Source organism: Cucurbita pepo, chromosome LG02, assembly GCF_002806865.2.
Source record: "Cucurbita pepo subsp. pepo cultivar mu-cu-16 chromosome LG02, ASM280686v2, whole genome shotgun sequence".
NCBI classification, from domain to species: domain Eukaryota; kingdom Viridiplantae; phylum Streptophyta; class Magnoliopsida; order Cucurbitales; family Cucurbitaceae; genus Cucurbita; species Cucurbita pepo.
In genome coordinates, this window is record NC_036639.1 from 8,396,467 (window position 1) to 8,413,669 (window position 17,203).

Genomic DNA, 17,203 nt, shown 5'->3' on the forward strand with positions numbered 1-17,203 from the left:
CTATAGATGGTAAATAGCTATATATAGTAAACTGAACTATATATATACCCCGTCGTTCGGTAGAACTTTGAAAATGTACTTTCTATTCTCTGTAATTCTCTCTTACNATAGTGTGGACAGCCCAGTTGATTCCTGGATTTTGGATTCAGGTGCATCATTCCATTCGTCTCCAAGTAAGNTACCCCGTCGTTCGGTAGAACTTTGAAAATGTACTTTCTATTCTCTGTAATTCTCTCTTACTATACATATGTGAAGTCATCAATAGAAAAATNTCTTGAGATTGAAGGGAAGGGAGATGTCTCCATACAAACTCCAGCAGGAAATCAGTGGACATTACAAGATGTCAGATACATTCTTGGTCTCAAGAAGAACCTGATCTCTATTGGTCAGTTGGATAGCACAGGCTATGCAGCAGAGTTTGGAAAGAGTTCCTGGAAGATTGTGAAGGGTGCCATGGTTATTGCACGTGACACAAAATCCGGAACCTTATACACTACTGCAGAGTGTATAAACATGACTGCTGCGCTGAGAGTGCTTCCAATTCAAGTCTATGGCACAATAGACTTGGACATATGAGCGTCAAAGGAATGAAGATGCTGACTGCGAAAGGAGCTTTAGAAGGCTTAAAATCTGTTGATATGGGTCTTTGTGAGAGCTGCGTTATGGGCAAACAGAAACGAGTTAGTTTCACAAAGGCTGCCAGAGAACCGAAGAAAGTGCGGTTGGAAATGGTCCATACAGACGTCTGGGGACCATCTCCAGTTTCATCACTTGGTGGATCAAGGTACTACGTCACCTTCATCGATGACTTCAGCAGGAAGGTATGGGTTTACTTTCTGAAACACAAGTCAGATGTGTTTACCACCTTCAAGAAGTGGAAAGCTGAAGTTGAAAATCAGACCGGCTTGAAGATCAAATGCCTGAGGTCTGACAATGGAGGAGAGTACAACAAATCAGAGTTTATAACATTTTGTGCAGCTGAGGGAATTAGATTAATAAGAACAATTCCCGGTAAGGCAAGACAAAATGGTATTGCAGAAAGGATGAACAGAACCTTGAATGAGCGAGCAAGAAGCATGAGGATTCATTCTGGATTGCCAAAGGCATTCTGGGCTGATGCTGTGAACACAGCAGCATATTTGATTAATAGAGGGCCGTCAGTACCCTTGAAGTTCAAATTGCCCGAAGAAGTATGGACAGGAAAAGAACTCAAGTACTCTCACTTGAGAACCTTTGGCTGTACTGCATATGTTCATGTTGATCCAGAGAAGAGAGATAAGCTTGATGCTAAGGCTGTGAAATGCTACTTCATAGGCTATGGCTCTGACATGTTCGGGTATAGGTTTTGGGATGAGAAAAATATGAAGATCCTAAGACACTGTGATGTGACCTTTGATGAAAATGTCATGTACAAGGACAGAGAGAAGATAAACTCTGAGACTACGAAGCAAGTGGGAGTTGAATTTGAGTGGCAAGAAAATTCACACAGTGATGGTACAACAGAAGCTCAAGAAACTCCTGATCCTATTGCTGAAGAACCAGACGTGGCTGATCCTATTGCTGAAGAACCAGACGTGGAGCAAGTTGCACCTGAACAGGTGTTGAGAAGATCATCCAGAACTACCAGAGCACCAGACAGATATTCAACCTCATTACACTATCTGTTGCTGACTGACGAAGGAGAACCAGAGTCCTTTGATGAGGCCCTACAAGTGGAAGATTCAACTAAGTGGGAGCAAGCCATGGATGATGAGATGAGCTCACTTGAAAGGAATAATACGTGGGTGCTGACTGAGTTGCCTACAGGAAAGAGAGCTCTGTTGAACAAATGGGTGTTCAAAATCAAGGTTGAACCAGATGGCAGAAGGAGGTTTAAGGCTCGGTTAGTAGTTAAAGGATATTCACAAAGAAAAGGCATTGATTATGCTGAGATCTTTTCTCCAGTTGTGAAATTAACTACTATCCGAATTCTACTGAGTATTGTTGCATCGGAGAATTTGCACCTTGAGCAAATGGATGTAAAAACGGCATTTTTACATGGAGATCTAGACGAGGAGATCTATATGCAACAACCCGAAGGATTTGCAGCTCCAAGCAAGGAGCACATGGTGTGTAAGCTCAATAAGAGCTTGTATGGACTGAAACAAGCACCGAGACAATGGTACAAGAAGTTTGACTCCTTCATGAGCAAGAGTGGTTTCCACAGAAGTGAAAAGGATCAGTGTTGCTACCTCAAGAAATACACTGATTCTTATGTGTTTCTACTCCTGTATGTGGATGATATACTAATTGCTGGATCAAGTATGAGGGAGATAAACCACCTGAAGGCAAGCTTGTCTTCAGTATTTGAGATGAAAGATTTAGGTGCAGCGAAGCAGATCCTTGGGATGAGGATTTCTCGAGATAGATCTGCTGGCACATTAAATCTATCCCAAGAGCAGTACATTGAGAAGGTGTTGTCCAAATTCAAGATGAATAACGCTAAACCCAGGACTACCCCCTTGGCAAATCATATTAAATTGTCAAAGGGGCAATCTCCCAAGACAGTTGAGGAACGTGAGCACATGGCATCAGTTCCGTACGCTTCTGCAGTTGGGAGTTTGATGTATGCTATGGTCTGCACTAGACCTGACATAACACATGCAGTGGGAGTTGTTAGCAAGTACATGGCAAATCCAGGGAAGGAACATTGGGAAGCTGTGAAGTGGCTTCTAAGATATCTGAGAGGTACATCCAATACTACACTTTGTTATGGCAATGGCAAAGTAGTTCTGCAAGGTTTTGTGGATGCTGATCTGAGTGGAGATGTAGACTCCAGCAAGAGCACATCTGGGTATATCTACACTATAGATGGAACAGCAGTGAGTTGGATGTCCAAGCTTCAGAAATGTGTTGCTCTTTCATCTACTGAAGCTGAGTACGTGGCCATAACTGAAGCTGGAAAGAAGATGAAATGGATGACAGACTATCTAGAAGAAATAGGCAGGAAGAAGTGCAAGAAGATCCTTTATACAGATAGTCAGAGTGTCATACAGTTGGTGAAAAACCCAGTCTATCATTCAAGGACAAAACACATTAGAAGACGATACCATTTCACTCGTAGGTTAGTGGAAGAAGGTGATATGTGTTTGGAGAAGATAGAGGGTGCAAAGAATCCAGCAGACATGCTGACAAAATGTGTTGATGTTGGAAAATTAAGGTTATGCAAAGCCTTAATTGGTATGGTGTAGGATCAGCCTCCAAGTGGGAGAATTTTTAGGTTATGGAGTCTGCTCCCTGTATTTATAGCTTGGTCAACGGCTATATCCGGTAAAGCTATATTTGGTAAAGCTATATATGGTAAAGCTATATCTAGTAAAGCTATATATGGTAAATAACTATATATAGTAGATAGTTAAATCTCGTAAAGCTATATATAGTAAACTGAACTATATATATATCCCGTCCGGTAGAGCTTTGAAAATGTACTTTCTATTCTCTGTAATTCTCTCTTACTGTACATACGTGAAGTCATCAATAGAAAAATCCTTTTAGCCAGAGTTCTCCTTGCACTCTTCTCTATCCTGTTATTTGTGTTCATCTAGATCGAGCGTGTGCGTTGTTGTACGATCCTAACAAAAAGTTGAGAATTCTTTTATGCAAATTCCATTCTGAATCAATAAAATGTGCGGTGATTACCATGTAATTAATGTTTTGCAACGAAGTCCATGTGTCATTGGTAAGACAAGCCCTCTTGGAATGACTGACTAAAAAATCATTCTAACTTCTTTTTTTCTTCTAGATAGAGCTGAAATATATCTCTAGCAATGGTTAGACGGAGGGTCAAACTTAGGACATTCAATACTATAAAACAATTTGAAACCCTCATTCTCTACAAATTTAAATTANAGTAAAGCTATATATGGTAAATAACTATATATAGTAGATAGTTAAATCTCGTAAAGCTATATATAGTAAACTGAACTATATATATATCCCGTCCGGTAGAGCTTTGAAAATGTACTTTCTATTCTCTGTAATTCTCTCTTACTGTACATACGTGAAGTCATCAATAGAAAAATCCTTTTAGCCAGAGTTCTCCTTGCACTCTTCTCTATCCTGTTATTTGTGTTCATCTAGATCGAGCGTGTGCGTTGTTGTACGATCCTAACAAAAAGTTGAGAATTCTTTTATGCAAATTCCATTCTGAATCAATAAAATGTGCGGTGATTACCATGTAATTAATGTTTTGCAACGAAGTCCATGTGTCATTGGTAAGACAAGCCCTCTTGGAATGACTGACTAAAAAATCATTCTAACTTCTTTTTTTCTTCTAGATAGAGCTGAAATATATCTCTAGCAATGGTTAGACGGAGGGTCAAACTTAGGACATTCAATACTATAAAACAATTTGAAACCCTCATTCTCTACAAATTTAAATTATAATTCATCCATAATTATCATCTTGGCACATGCTTCTCTACATCTTGTTTGACTAAATAATGAAGTAACAATATTACTACCACCCTTTCCATCTATTGAACGTTGAAAAATTAGAGTGGTTTGTCCTTTGTCCTCCACCTTATATGTGTACTTCCTACACTGATTTTTTAAGTGCTTCCATAACATGCTAGTTCCACAAGAATTAGTATCACAAGCATACTCCTTAGAACAATAGTTGCACTTGCACCTCTTATTATTGTTCTCTAATCTTGTAAAGTGATCCCACACTGTTGATTTACTGGGTTTCTTCTTCTTAAATTCAGATTGGGAAGCCAATGGTGGTTTCGATGCATTATAATTACTAGAGCTACATGCACATACCGTTGCACTATTGTTTTTCATCTATAAAAAGTAAAATAGAACTATTATGATTCAAACATTTAACTCAATATGAACAATTATCATAGAATGCATCAAGGTTAAAATATACAATCAGTTTTTGCAAGGGGATATAACAAAAAGAGAAAAAGCTTACCCGTTATAGCATTCCAGGAGACTAAAGAGAGAAAGACGGTGTGCAAGAAAGGTAGGGAGAGGAATGGATGAATGGATTGTAGAGAGGTAAGGAGAAAAATGGATGAATAGATTGTAGAGAGGTAAGGAGAGAAATGGATGAATGGATTGCCGTAGAGAGAGGAATGGATTGCCGTAGAGAGAGGAATGGATTGCCGTAGAGAGAGGAATGGATTAAAATGAATTACATAGAGAGAAATGGATTGAAATGAATTGCAGAGGAATAGATTGAAATGAATTGCAGTGGATTGAAATGATTGCAGAGGAATGGATGGCAGAATAAAATGAATTGCAAAGGAATGGATTGCAGAGAGTGCTACTGCCAAGAACTCAGCACATAGCAGAGAGGGAAAGAGAAATTTATTCCGTCAAGAACTCAACACATAACACAGAGGGAAACAGAAATTCAGCACATAGTATAGAGGGGAAGAGAAATTTCTTTTACTACTGAGGTAATTATTGGGTTGTGTAATGTCAGGTTTGGGTTTGGGCTTGGGCTTTGGTAAGAGACCAGACAAACTGTAGATTGGGCTTTGACTTTGGGCCTTTGGGCTTTTTTTTTTTTAATATTTTGGGGTTGGGCCGGGTTGACCCAATCATTTTCTTTTGGTACCCGAACCCAACCCAAATCAAATCGGGTTAAAAAAATGGACCCAACCCAAACCCAAAATCCAACACAACCCAACCCAACCCTTATATTTCGGGTTGGGTCGGGTTGGGTTCTCGGGTTTCCGGGTTGGGTGTACACCCCTACTTCTCGCAATTGGTTCTCCATATTCTCTACCACAATACAAATGTAGGTTACACTCCGCCAAAAGCTGATTACTGTTGATTTAAGAGTAGAGGTATTTCTTTCACTGTAGGTGTTATCTATGTTGATGATATTCTATTGACAGACAATGATCTTAAAGAAATTCAACATCTCAAGACTTGTTTACTCAAGAAATTCTTTATAAAATATTTAAGGAATTTGAAATATTTTCTAGGCATTGAATTTTCTCGATTTAGAAAAGAAATGTTTATGTCTACAAGGAATTTTCTTTAGACATTCTTCAAGACACAGGTCTTACCAGAGCACGTCCAGAAAAATTTCCTATAGAGCAAAATCTGAAGTTTTCTTTGACAAAAATAGATAAGCTGAATGATCCCAGCTCCAAGAAAATATAGATAGTTGAATGGTAGATTAATATATTTAACTGTTATCAGACCTTACATAGAGTATTCAGTTCGTATGCTTAGCCAATTTATGCGTGAACCAAGAGAACCACATTGGGAGGCAGCTCTTCAAGTTCTGAGATACATCAAAGGTACTCCTGGTCAAGAACTTCTACTACCATCTAAAAAAAACTTGAGATTACAAGCATATTGTGATTCTAACTAAAGTGGTTGTCAAACTACGAGACGGTCTATTTCTGGGTTATGCATCTTTTTGGGAAATTCAATTATTTCTTGGAAGTCTAAAAAATAAACCAATGTGTCTAGATCATCAGTAGAAGCTGAGTATCAAGCTATGACAAATACTTGTTTAGAGTTAACTTGGTTGAGATACATTCTTCAAGACTCGAAAGTTTCGTTGTCCGAACTAGCATTCTTATATTGTGATAATTAAGCAACATTGCATATAGCAACCAACCTAGTTCTTCACAACGTATGAAGCACATTGAAATGGATTATCATAAGTTACAAGCTAGAATCATCAAACCATGTTATGTTTCGACTAAAATGCAATTGGCGGATGTTTTCACTAAAGTTTTGGGAAAACAACAATTTGATTTTCTGAAAGTCCAGTTTGATGTGATTGACATATACTCTCCAACTTAGGGAGAGTATTATGAAATTTGATTTAAGATATAAAGATATTTGTGGAATATATTTTGTTGTATAAATGTAATTAGTTATAAAATATATTTGATATAGTTGTCATCAATTACTATTTTTTCCCTTATTTTTATGAGTCAGTGGATATATTTTCTCTTATTTTTAGGAGTTGGTTAGGTGTATATTTTCTCACTTTTAGAAATTTGTTGGTAGCTTGAATCCTACCCAAAGGTTGTGAATATTAATGAATATCGTACTTTCCATACCATTTAGTTCTCATTCTTAACACAAAGGTAATTAAGATAAAAACGACCACTATTTGGCCAAATTAAAGTGTCAAAAGCTAAATTAGATTTTTAATTAATAGTATTAAGTAAGTTATGCCGCTCAACATGTTCTAATCCGATATTGTGAACTTGTGTAGGTTGACATGAATTTAAATGGACAAAATTGGACTAGCTCCAAATATAATTCAGCAGTTCAATTTAAGCTACTGAAGTAGGTGGTGTTGTTATGATGAGATATGTGATGTTATTGAATATCATGTTGATATGATAGGCTACTTATAGATAATAGAATATGAAATTAAAAATAACCAATAAAATAATTCATATATTACCTATGAAAAAGGGGGAAATGTTATTCAATAAACCTAAAATAAACGGGTTGGGACAATTACTTTTTGCTCTTTTTGTAAAGCAACTGGTGCAGAGTGAAGTGTGGGAAGCCGCGTGATCCAAAGAATAAAAAATAGCTTGTTTGAAGAAGGAACAAAATTCTTTTTCAATTTTGAAGCAAATGTTTTCTATATGTTCTGCCAATCATGAAAAAAAAATACAAAAAATACAAAACAACCTTTATAACCCAAAGAAGAAAACAACGATAGTGTTGTTTGTTTGTATGTTGTTGATAGCAATGCATTGCAAGTTAAATGTTTCCTAAATAATAGGATTACAAACTAAATCAAATCACAACTTTCTAAACGGTAACCTCACAAACTAAATCGGTAACGGTAACAATTCTACTTTGGTAGAAACCTTAGGCAAGACTCTTTAAAGTATTCCAACTTCTTGTTACGAGGACACACGGTGGGAGAGTGTAACTTTCTGTTAATAAATAAAATAAAATAAAAAATAAAAAAAAAATTGAAAATCCGGCAAAGACTCGAGAACTCCACCGAGTGCTAGAGTTCTCGCAACACCCGGCCTGTATAGCTAGCCTAGATGCCTGCAGCGACTCAACCCACATGCCTGCGACCTAACCCGAACCTGTGCCTTAACCCGAGAGTAATCTGCGAAGTGCCGCGCTCCTGTTGTGCCATGTGTTGACCTGTAGCAAAATGGCTGAGGCGACTCAACCCACGGCTAGGCTCGCGCAGTCCCTCGGCTAAAAAATGGCTTAGGCAGCTCGGTTTAGCAAATTGGATACCATTTCCTACGTTTTTTACCCTCCCAAACCTCTTTTCGACCCAAACTAAGGTAATCAAGGTCATTTTAATACTGTATTTCGTATGATATATGATGTATGACACATGTTCTATATGATGATGTATGATGATGCTTAATGATGCTATGATTTATTTGACGATGTATGATGATGATGCATGACGATTACGTGTTATGATGGTTATGATGTATTCGACGATGTATGATGATGATGTATGACGATGACGAAGCATGATGATAATTCCTTAATATGACGTTGTTTCCATATTAAGTTAAGAGGCATATTATGAACGTCATATTTCATTCTATCCAGAAATTGGCCTAGGACACAATCCTATAAAAGATTAATGATGATGTTAATATGACTTCATGCATTTATGTATGTACATAAGCATCGGGATACTTTTCCCTTTTTTTTGATGATAAGTACGGACGTGTACGCTATGATGATTATAGTGTTCATGTTGAGCATGACACTCGGGGGTCTATTGACCTCTAGACGTCACTACGTATAGTTAGCTCGACGATGATTGGTCGAGGTGGGGTGTGAACCGCCTAAGAATTCACACTCGCATGTGTGGGACGTGTGTAGGGAAGTGCTACACATCTAAGTTAGTCCAGACTGGAGGCCACCCTTAGGATGTTTTAATGATAGGTCCCTAGAGCATTGTTGCATGTGTGTGCATTTTCACGACCCCTATAGTGGAGTCACTTAATGAGTATTATTTGAAATACTCAGGTCGTGTGCTACATCATTTTTCAGGTAAAGGCAAGATGCCCATGTACGGTTGACGATGGCATCGCAAAGTAGAGACCATGACATGTGCATAGGATAGAAGCATATTTAAATTCCTAGACTTGGGTTAGAATAGGTTGTTTGCCTTCCATATTTTTTTAATTATTTTATTATCATTTTTAATTTCATTTCTAAACTATGTGTTAAACACGTAAGACCATGACCGTGTTTTCAATAATGAAATTTGTTTTATTTTGAAACTTATTACATAGATAATACATTTTAAGAGCTAGATTCTACATATGACCTTAGATTAAAATGATAGTAGCCACTTTAGGTAACTGAAATCTAGAGTTGTTACAGAGAGATTTACGTGTAATTGGCTGAACATGAGGTTCCTATTTATAGAGACTTTTGGAGAATGTTTGATATGTTTAAATATCTAATATATTACTATATAATATCTTATACAAATCATATTTAAATATCATAAGATATCCAAATATATATTTAACTAATTTGAATTTCATTCAAATTTTAAATATATTTTTATCTAAGCGAAAATTCAACGATCCAGATTAAATTATTAAGAATTTGTTAAAAGTAGTGCTTACACATTAAATGAGTTTTTTTTAGACTCATTTTAAATATGTATCTATTACTTTCTAGAATAACAAAGAATAATAAAAAATTAATGAAACTTGGATAAAGTTAATAGAATTTAATCATAATTTTCAATTCTTAACTTATGTTACCGCCCTAATGGAGACACTACGTTGAAAGATTTGATTCGAATTACACGGTGATTTTTAATTTTAAAAATTTTAAATACAAAACAATAAACTTGGTTTGAAGAAAAAAAAAATAGTTATGTCGATATATTTCTTTACCCTCAATAATTTGACTACAAGGTGGCTGATTTTTGCAGTTATTTTATTTTAATTGATATCATCGAGATGATAGATCTGAGGGCCTAGGTCAACCAAGTAAGTGGCTATGTTATCTGTAATACCCGAATTTTTAGATGAATAAATAAATAAAATAAAAATAACAACATAGGGGCAAAATGGTCATTTTGCCCCTACTCTTATCCAAGGGGTCTAGTTGTTTGGGCTACAAGAAGAAAGAGAGAGAAAAGAAAAGAAAAAGAGAGAGAATAGAGAAAGGAGAAGAAGTTAGGGTTTGGGAGAGAGGAAGAACAGAGATGACAAATCGCCATAGGAGATCGGATCAGAACCGACGCCAGAGAACCGAGTCCCCAATCTAAACCGTCAAATAGCTCGAGGGAAGGTGCTCTCACGAATCGCACCTTCCTATTTCGACCAAACGTTCAAGAACTTCAGGTTAGTCCACGAGTATCTACATTGAGAAGTCATCAAGATTTTCGTGTGCTAGCAACGTTTTGTGTTGATCCTTGGACTCTTACCCTCAACAGCGCTATCTGGTTAAGTTCTGAAGTGAAGGCGGCCAAGATCGGCGTTCGAATCGGAGTTTAAAGATAACGTGATTTTCGGTAAGAACTCGTGTTTTTCTCCGAATTTGAACTCAAATAATAAGATCTGTGATCATCAGAAAAATTTAAGGAAATTCTTTCGAATGAGTAGAATATGAGATCTACAACTTTCGTGAAGAAACTTTGTTGATATGGATTACGGATTGAAAGATAAGAAAATCGGAAGAAAATGGATCGAAAACGCAAAACTCACGGTTTCTGGAAAATTTGGAAAAAATGCAGGAGAGAGAAGGCATCGCCGCCACGCGTCAGCCGCCGTACGGAGGAGCGCGGTAGGACCGACGACCGACACGTGGCGACCGCGGGCTGGGGAAACGCATCAGGCGTGCGCAACCAGGTCGGCCCGAGTCCGAACCGAACTGCCCGAGACCGCTCTGACCTGTCCGAACCGACCCGTCTCGACCCGCGACTGCACAGAAAGAAGCACGTAAAAAGCCGTGCGTAAAACACCCTCTAGAGCGCGTGCAGGCGCGTGTAGGCGCGTGGGTGATCTTTTTTCCCTCCGTTCGACCTCCGTTTGCTTGTTTTTCGCACCGATTTCAACTCTGATCCTATTTTTATGTGAATTAGGACCTGTCAAGGAAATTCCAGAATTTTTGGAACCTTTTCCGGCAAATAATTCGAGCTTGGGAAGGCACGCGTCAACCAAGTAAGTAGCCATTTGGATTCCCACGAGCAGTACTTGTAGGAACCGCTAGGAACAAGCATGCATGCTACCACCTATGAAATTAGCTAGCCGGACTTAGCGTGTTATTATAGAAACTGCGAATATAAGATGATTATGGAAAGCTAGATACAAAATGTGTATTAAATCTGTTTTGGTTGAGACTCTGATAATGTATGTATGCATGAGGAGGTTGGAAAACTTGTGAAATCTGCGCTCCGGGTAAAGATGGACGTTATCTTCCCGTTGAACATGTTTGATAATTTTGCATGAACTGCTGCGTGTAAACTCTATTGTATGATGATTGCTTGTATTATCTTTCTTGATGAATAGGAAGAAATTATGAGCTTAGATTAGGACGCTTATGGCTAAGTAGGCTAGACGAGACCCTAGATTGGGGGACCTCTAGAATACCGTGCAATTAGACCCGCGAAATGATTACCGGCGGAACCAGAACCCAGAATTCCAAACCCGATAGGTTTGTGACACCAGGCACGAGAATCCTAGAGAAACACGAATCTAAGTCTAAGGCACCAAGTTCCACCCTAGGAAGAATAATAGGTCACCACAGTAACTGTAGGTAGCCCGTTAGAGTTGAGCAGTGAAGATAGTGTCATCAGAACCTCCACTTCCCTCTCTCCTCCGATACCATACCGTCGAGACAGAGCTCCGGTACGGTGATCGTTGAGCTTTGCAGATCCGGATAGGGAAGTGTGACAGGTGCCCAGGCCTAGTGGTGATAGCTAAGGGGTCTTCTGAACAGGACTCCTGGGCCGTAGAAACCCGTCCCTGAGCGGGGGACGTGGAGCCACTTAGGATGACTCAGTAGCTGACCGGCACATAGGGGGTCGCACCCCGTTTTGTGGATGTATGGTCCCGTGTGAGGGTCGTCAGTTAACCTCCACGGATGATGTTCAGAGAGAGAGTCACGTATTCAGATCCAGCCATACGATCCCCTCAGATTTGCTTATGAGGTCGCGCCTCACCTCAGGACACTGATCATTTCACTGCATAAGATGGGCAAGCCTTTTATGATACAGAAAGGAGAGTTGTAGCTTAGATCACTCTCCTTAGAAACCCGAGAAAGATCGTGGTTACCTACCAAGATAAGGATGCGAAAAGAGCCTACAAGTAGGCTGCTTACTGAGTATATTTTTATACTCACCCCTTTCTCCCCTTTTTTTTTCAGGTACCAGTCGATACGGGGAGGTGTTCGAGAGCTGTGCGGTCACAGAGGGGTGTCGATCCGGAGCGTCAGTCCTTGGTCGGTCTTTTAGAGTCCTTTGTCCGTTTTCATATTTAGAGTCTTTTGTATTTTTCTTCATAATTGTATTTTCCATTTGAAATATTTGATTTTAATTTTGTATTTCATTTTTACATTTGCAATTTCCTTTGTAATATTTTCGAAACAAATCTTCTTTCTCTTTTGTTTTAATTGAATGGTATTTTTATCCTTTTACTTTGCTTTTCTTTTCTTTTATTTTCTTTTTGTTTGTTTTCGATTTCGTCCTTTTAGTCACGAGTTCGATTCTTCGAAGCCTCGAAAATCGGGTCGTGACAGATTGGTATCAGAGCAGTCGGGTTTTGATTCTGTAGACTTTTTTCTAAGATAGAGAGTCGTACACCTCTGTGACTCAGCTTGACGACATACCTCGCCGCGACCAGGTACGCTGTCTAACCTTGTTTAGTAGGTTATGATATGATGTAATGCCAGTAAGAACTTGATGTATGTTTTGGGTTAACGCTTTAGGGTGTTAAAAGTGAACATTCCCTCTGTATGTTGATGCTAGATTCGAATTATTGTGAGGAGGCCGAGAGGGGTCATGCTTTAGTTTGTTGGCCTTAGGAAGACACAAAGGTGACTCCGCAGAGCGCGTGACGTCCAACCCTTGGAAATGTACATGAGATTTTCTTTTTAAGGCCCAGTACGAGATGATATACCTATGACCCAGCCTCCCATGACCATAATTCTAGATGTCAAGCATGCCTCCGTGGAGATCACGTAGTAGGCCTAGACAACATAGAGTTGTCTTAACCACATAGTAGACCCAGACAACATCGTTCTTACAAGTAAGGGCAGCCACTGTAGGAATTAAGCACCCCTCAAGCAAACCATTTTCACAGTGAGTTTGGTTAAGTTGGAAGTCGAGAGATAAGATTCACCAACAGAGAGAGCGAAACTATGGGGGCCATGGATTCAAGGTTGGTTGGAGTCTTCGTGATATAAGTTCAGGTTTATGGACTTCCATAAGTGAGATGTGCGCTTTTATGCCACTAATGAGTCATGGGGTGTAGGATATTCCTACTAAAGGATCACCCAATGGATGACAAGTCGCTTTGGACCTTGGTGGAGAGGACCAAGTCCAAAGGCAGCACGTGGTTATCAGAACTATAACATTGTGTTCTAACCTATCCTTTGGTCAGGGCATGTATACTCACAAGGTGAAGGACGTGGAACTGTCAAGGTAGTCCAACAAACCTCAGGGTTGAGAACAGAAAGAAAAGAGGTCAAACTATGGTCATGCCTTTACCGTCTGAAGGAAGAAAGTCTAGATGGGCTTTAATAAGAACCAACCCTTGTGTAGGTGATCCGGACTACAAAGAGTAGAACTCCAGTTTCATACATGAGTGTAATGCCAAACTTGTGAAGCATTCTCAGGTACAGGAAGAACTTCCAAATAACGTGATTTTGGAAATTACCTGAAGGATAGTGAGATGGTGACTTGTAAACAAGTAAGGCTAGCAGATACATAATATGTATTAGAGAAGACACTAGACGGGGCACCCTCGAAGTTCGAGGGAGGCTAGCTACCAAACCAGAGTTTTTCAGAGAGTTCCCTAGGATCCTGTACAAGAGCTTGAAAGGTTCACGTGCTTGAAAAAGAGCCAGTGATGAGATATCACTATGAGAAAATGTGTCTAGCTCAGTCATAAAAGATACGACAGGGGTTAACCTAGGTGAACGTAGAGAACTTATGTAAGGATCTTTACTTCCAAAAGAACCCGTATTTAGCCCAGATGGGTATTAGTACTTAAGCGAGTCACGTTACAGGGCGTCTCGCTGAGCAAAAAGTTGGCTAAATGAGATGAAATTACTAGGCCATTTTGGAGAAGTAGTAAAGACCGCCTCGACAAGGTCGGGATATCGCCAGATGAGAACCAAATGGGAAGACATACTTAAAACAGCCTTTAGAAGCCGCTATGGACAGTATGAGTTCATAGTCATGTCTTTTGGTTTAATTTAACGTTTCTGCAGTTTTATGGAACTGACGAATAGAACGTTTAAGGAATTCCTAGACATCTTCGTGATTTGTTCGTTGATGACATTCTGGTGTGTTTTAAGTCTGAGGTATAGTATGAGGAACACTTGAGGAATGTTTTAACTCTATTGAGAGCCCACCAGTTGTATGCTAATTCATGAAGTGCGAATCCTGGCTGCAGGAGGTGGCCTTTCTTGGCCACTTAGTATCCAAGCAGGGGATAACGGTGGACCCCGCTAAGATTGAAGTAATTTTGAAATGGTCTAGACCAACCACTGTCACTGAAGTAAGGAGTGCTCTAGGTCTAGCAGGCTTTTATAAAAGGGTTGTACAAGATTTCCTAAGACCTCAGCAGTGTGACACAATTGACCCAGAAGGGAAACTCTATGTTTGGACACTAGAGTGTGAACAAAGTTTTCTGAAACTGAGAACGAGGTTGGCCATTGCACCTGTATTTTTAGTGCTTGATGGGTCAGGTGGACTTGTGGTTTACAGCGACGCCTTAGGAAAAAGGGTTAGGGTGTGTACTCATGCAAAAGGGCAAAGTGATAGCCTACGCCTCTAGACAAATGAAAGAGTATGAGCGCGACTACCCCACCCACGGTTTGGAGATAGCAACCGTGGTGTATGCATTGAGAACCTGGCGTCACCACCTGTATGGCAAGAAAGTTCAGGTGTATGCTGACCACAAGAGCCTTAGCATATGTTCACACAAAAAGCGCTGAACATGAGATAGCGGAGGTGGTTAGAACTAGTTAAGGACTATGATATTGAAATACTTTACCACCTAAGAAAACCAATGTAGTGGTAGCCTTGAGTAATAAGACAGCCCGCACATCCGCCCTGAGCACGAGACTGAGGTATCTACAGGATGAGATATAAAGGGCTGGAATAGAGGTCTTGGTTAGAGGCGTCACCGCCCAATTAGCGCAACTTTCAGTCCAACCCACCCTCAAGAGACGTATCATCGAAGCTCAGAGAGCTGATACGTACCGTAGTAATATCTGGGGTCAACAGGAAACTGAGAGACCAGAGGGATACTCAGTTCCTTCGAAGAGGGATTGATGTGGTAGGATCGATTATGCGTACCTCGAGATGAGAAGATTCTACAGGAAATGATGACTGAGACACACAACACGTCCTACACATTTCACCCTGGTAGTACTAAACGTGACAGGATTTAAAGTGTAGGTATTGGTGACTAGGAAAGAAGAAGGACGTAGTTGAGTATGTGAGTCGGTGTTTGACCTGTCAGCATGTAAAGGTCTCGAGACAATGACCAGCAGGGTTGTTGCAATCGCTGAATATTCCAGCGTGGAAATGAGAGGAAAAGGTATGGATTTCATCTCGGACCTATCGAACGCTCGACGAGACTTCAATGTCATCTGGGCCATTGAAGACAAATTAACCGAAGCAGCCCACTCTATGTTAGGCTATGGAGCCTGATACTTATTTATAGCTTGGTCAACGGTTATATCCGGTAAAGCTATATATAGTAAAGCTATATATGGTAAAGCTATATCCGGTAAAGCTATATATGGTAAATAGCTATATATAGTAGATGGCTAAATCTGGTAAAGCTATATATAGTAAACTAAACCATATATATATCTGGTCTGGTACAGCTTTGAAAATGTACTTTTCTATTCTCTGTACTCTCTTGTTGTACATTCCTGAAGTCATCAATAAAAAATCCTTTTAGCCAGAGTTCTCCTTGCAATTCTCTCTATCCTTCTCTTTGTGATCATCTAGATCGAGCGTGTGCGTTGTTGTGCGATCCTAACACTCTATTCCAGATAAAGCCACTTATCGAGTGGACCAATGGACCCAGTTGCACGTCAAGGAAGTAGTCCGTTTGCACGGCGTACCAGTGTCCATTGTGTCTGATAAGGATGCTAAGTTTACTTCTGACTCCTGGAAAGGGTTACAAAAGGCGTTGGAAACACAACTCAAGTTCAGTACTGCATTCCATTCTCAGATAGATAGACAAATCGAAAGACTTAATTAGACCCTAGAAGATATGTTGAGGGCGTGTGTTATGGACCTTGCAGGTTGCTGGAATGAGCACCTGGCCCTTATGAAATTTGCCTACAACAATAGTTATCAGGCTATTCAGATGACACCATTCGAAGCTCTATATGGACGGAGGTGTAGAACTCCTATATTCTGGGTGGAGGTAGGCAAGAAACAGTTGTTGGGGTCGGAGTTGGTACAGACTACTAACGCAGCAGTACAATAATTAGATAGAGGATACTCTTTGCACAAAGTCAGCAAAGGAGTTATGCAGACTCTCGTAGGAAAGACCTCGAGTTTGTAGTGGGTGATCACGTCTTCCCGAAAGTAGTCCAATGAGAGGAGTGCTAAGGTTTGGGAAGAAGGGCATGTTGAGCCCGAGGTTCGTGGGACCCTTCGAAATCCTAGAAAGGGTTGGTCCCGTGGCATACAGACTAGCATTACCACCCACGCTCCCCGCAGTGCACAACGTACTCCATGTATCGCTGATGAGAAAGTACACTCTGGATCCAACTCACATCATTGATCACGAGACACTTTCCCTTCGGAAGGATCTAACGTATGAAAAAAAAAAAAAAAAGCCATTGGGATAATGGCACGTGACGGAAGGAAACCACGAAAAGGGAAATTCCATTAGCAAAGGTCTTATGGGAAAACTGTCAGGACAACGAAGCCTCGTAGTAATTTGAGGGTGACACGAGGNCAAAGCCTCGTAATAATGTGAGGGTGACACGAGGAGGTCTTACCCCGAAATCTTCC

The 17,203-nt window shown here is 39.8% G+C and overlaps 1 long non-coding RNA gene across 4 annotated transcripts; it reads left to right on the forward strand.

Annotated features, from left to right (window-relative positions):
* Positions 1 to 10,088: 10,088 nt before the first annotated feature.
* On the forward strand, positions 10,089 to 12,179 carry LOC111787972. Of its 4 annotated transcripts, none has more exons than XR_002814070.1 (4): positions 10,100 to 10,337; positions 10,430 to 10,507; positions 10,730 to 10,993; positions 11,078 to 12,179. It is a non-coding gene; the product is annotated as an uncharacterized LOC111787972 (long non-coding RNA). The 4 variants fall into 4 exon arrangements; XR_002814069.1 differs by having other exon boundaries at positions 10,730 to 10,989; XR_002814071.1 differs by having other exon boundaries at positions 10,730 to 10,981.
* The last annotated feature ends 5,024 nt before the right edge of the window (positions 12,180 to 17,203 follow it).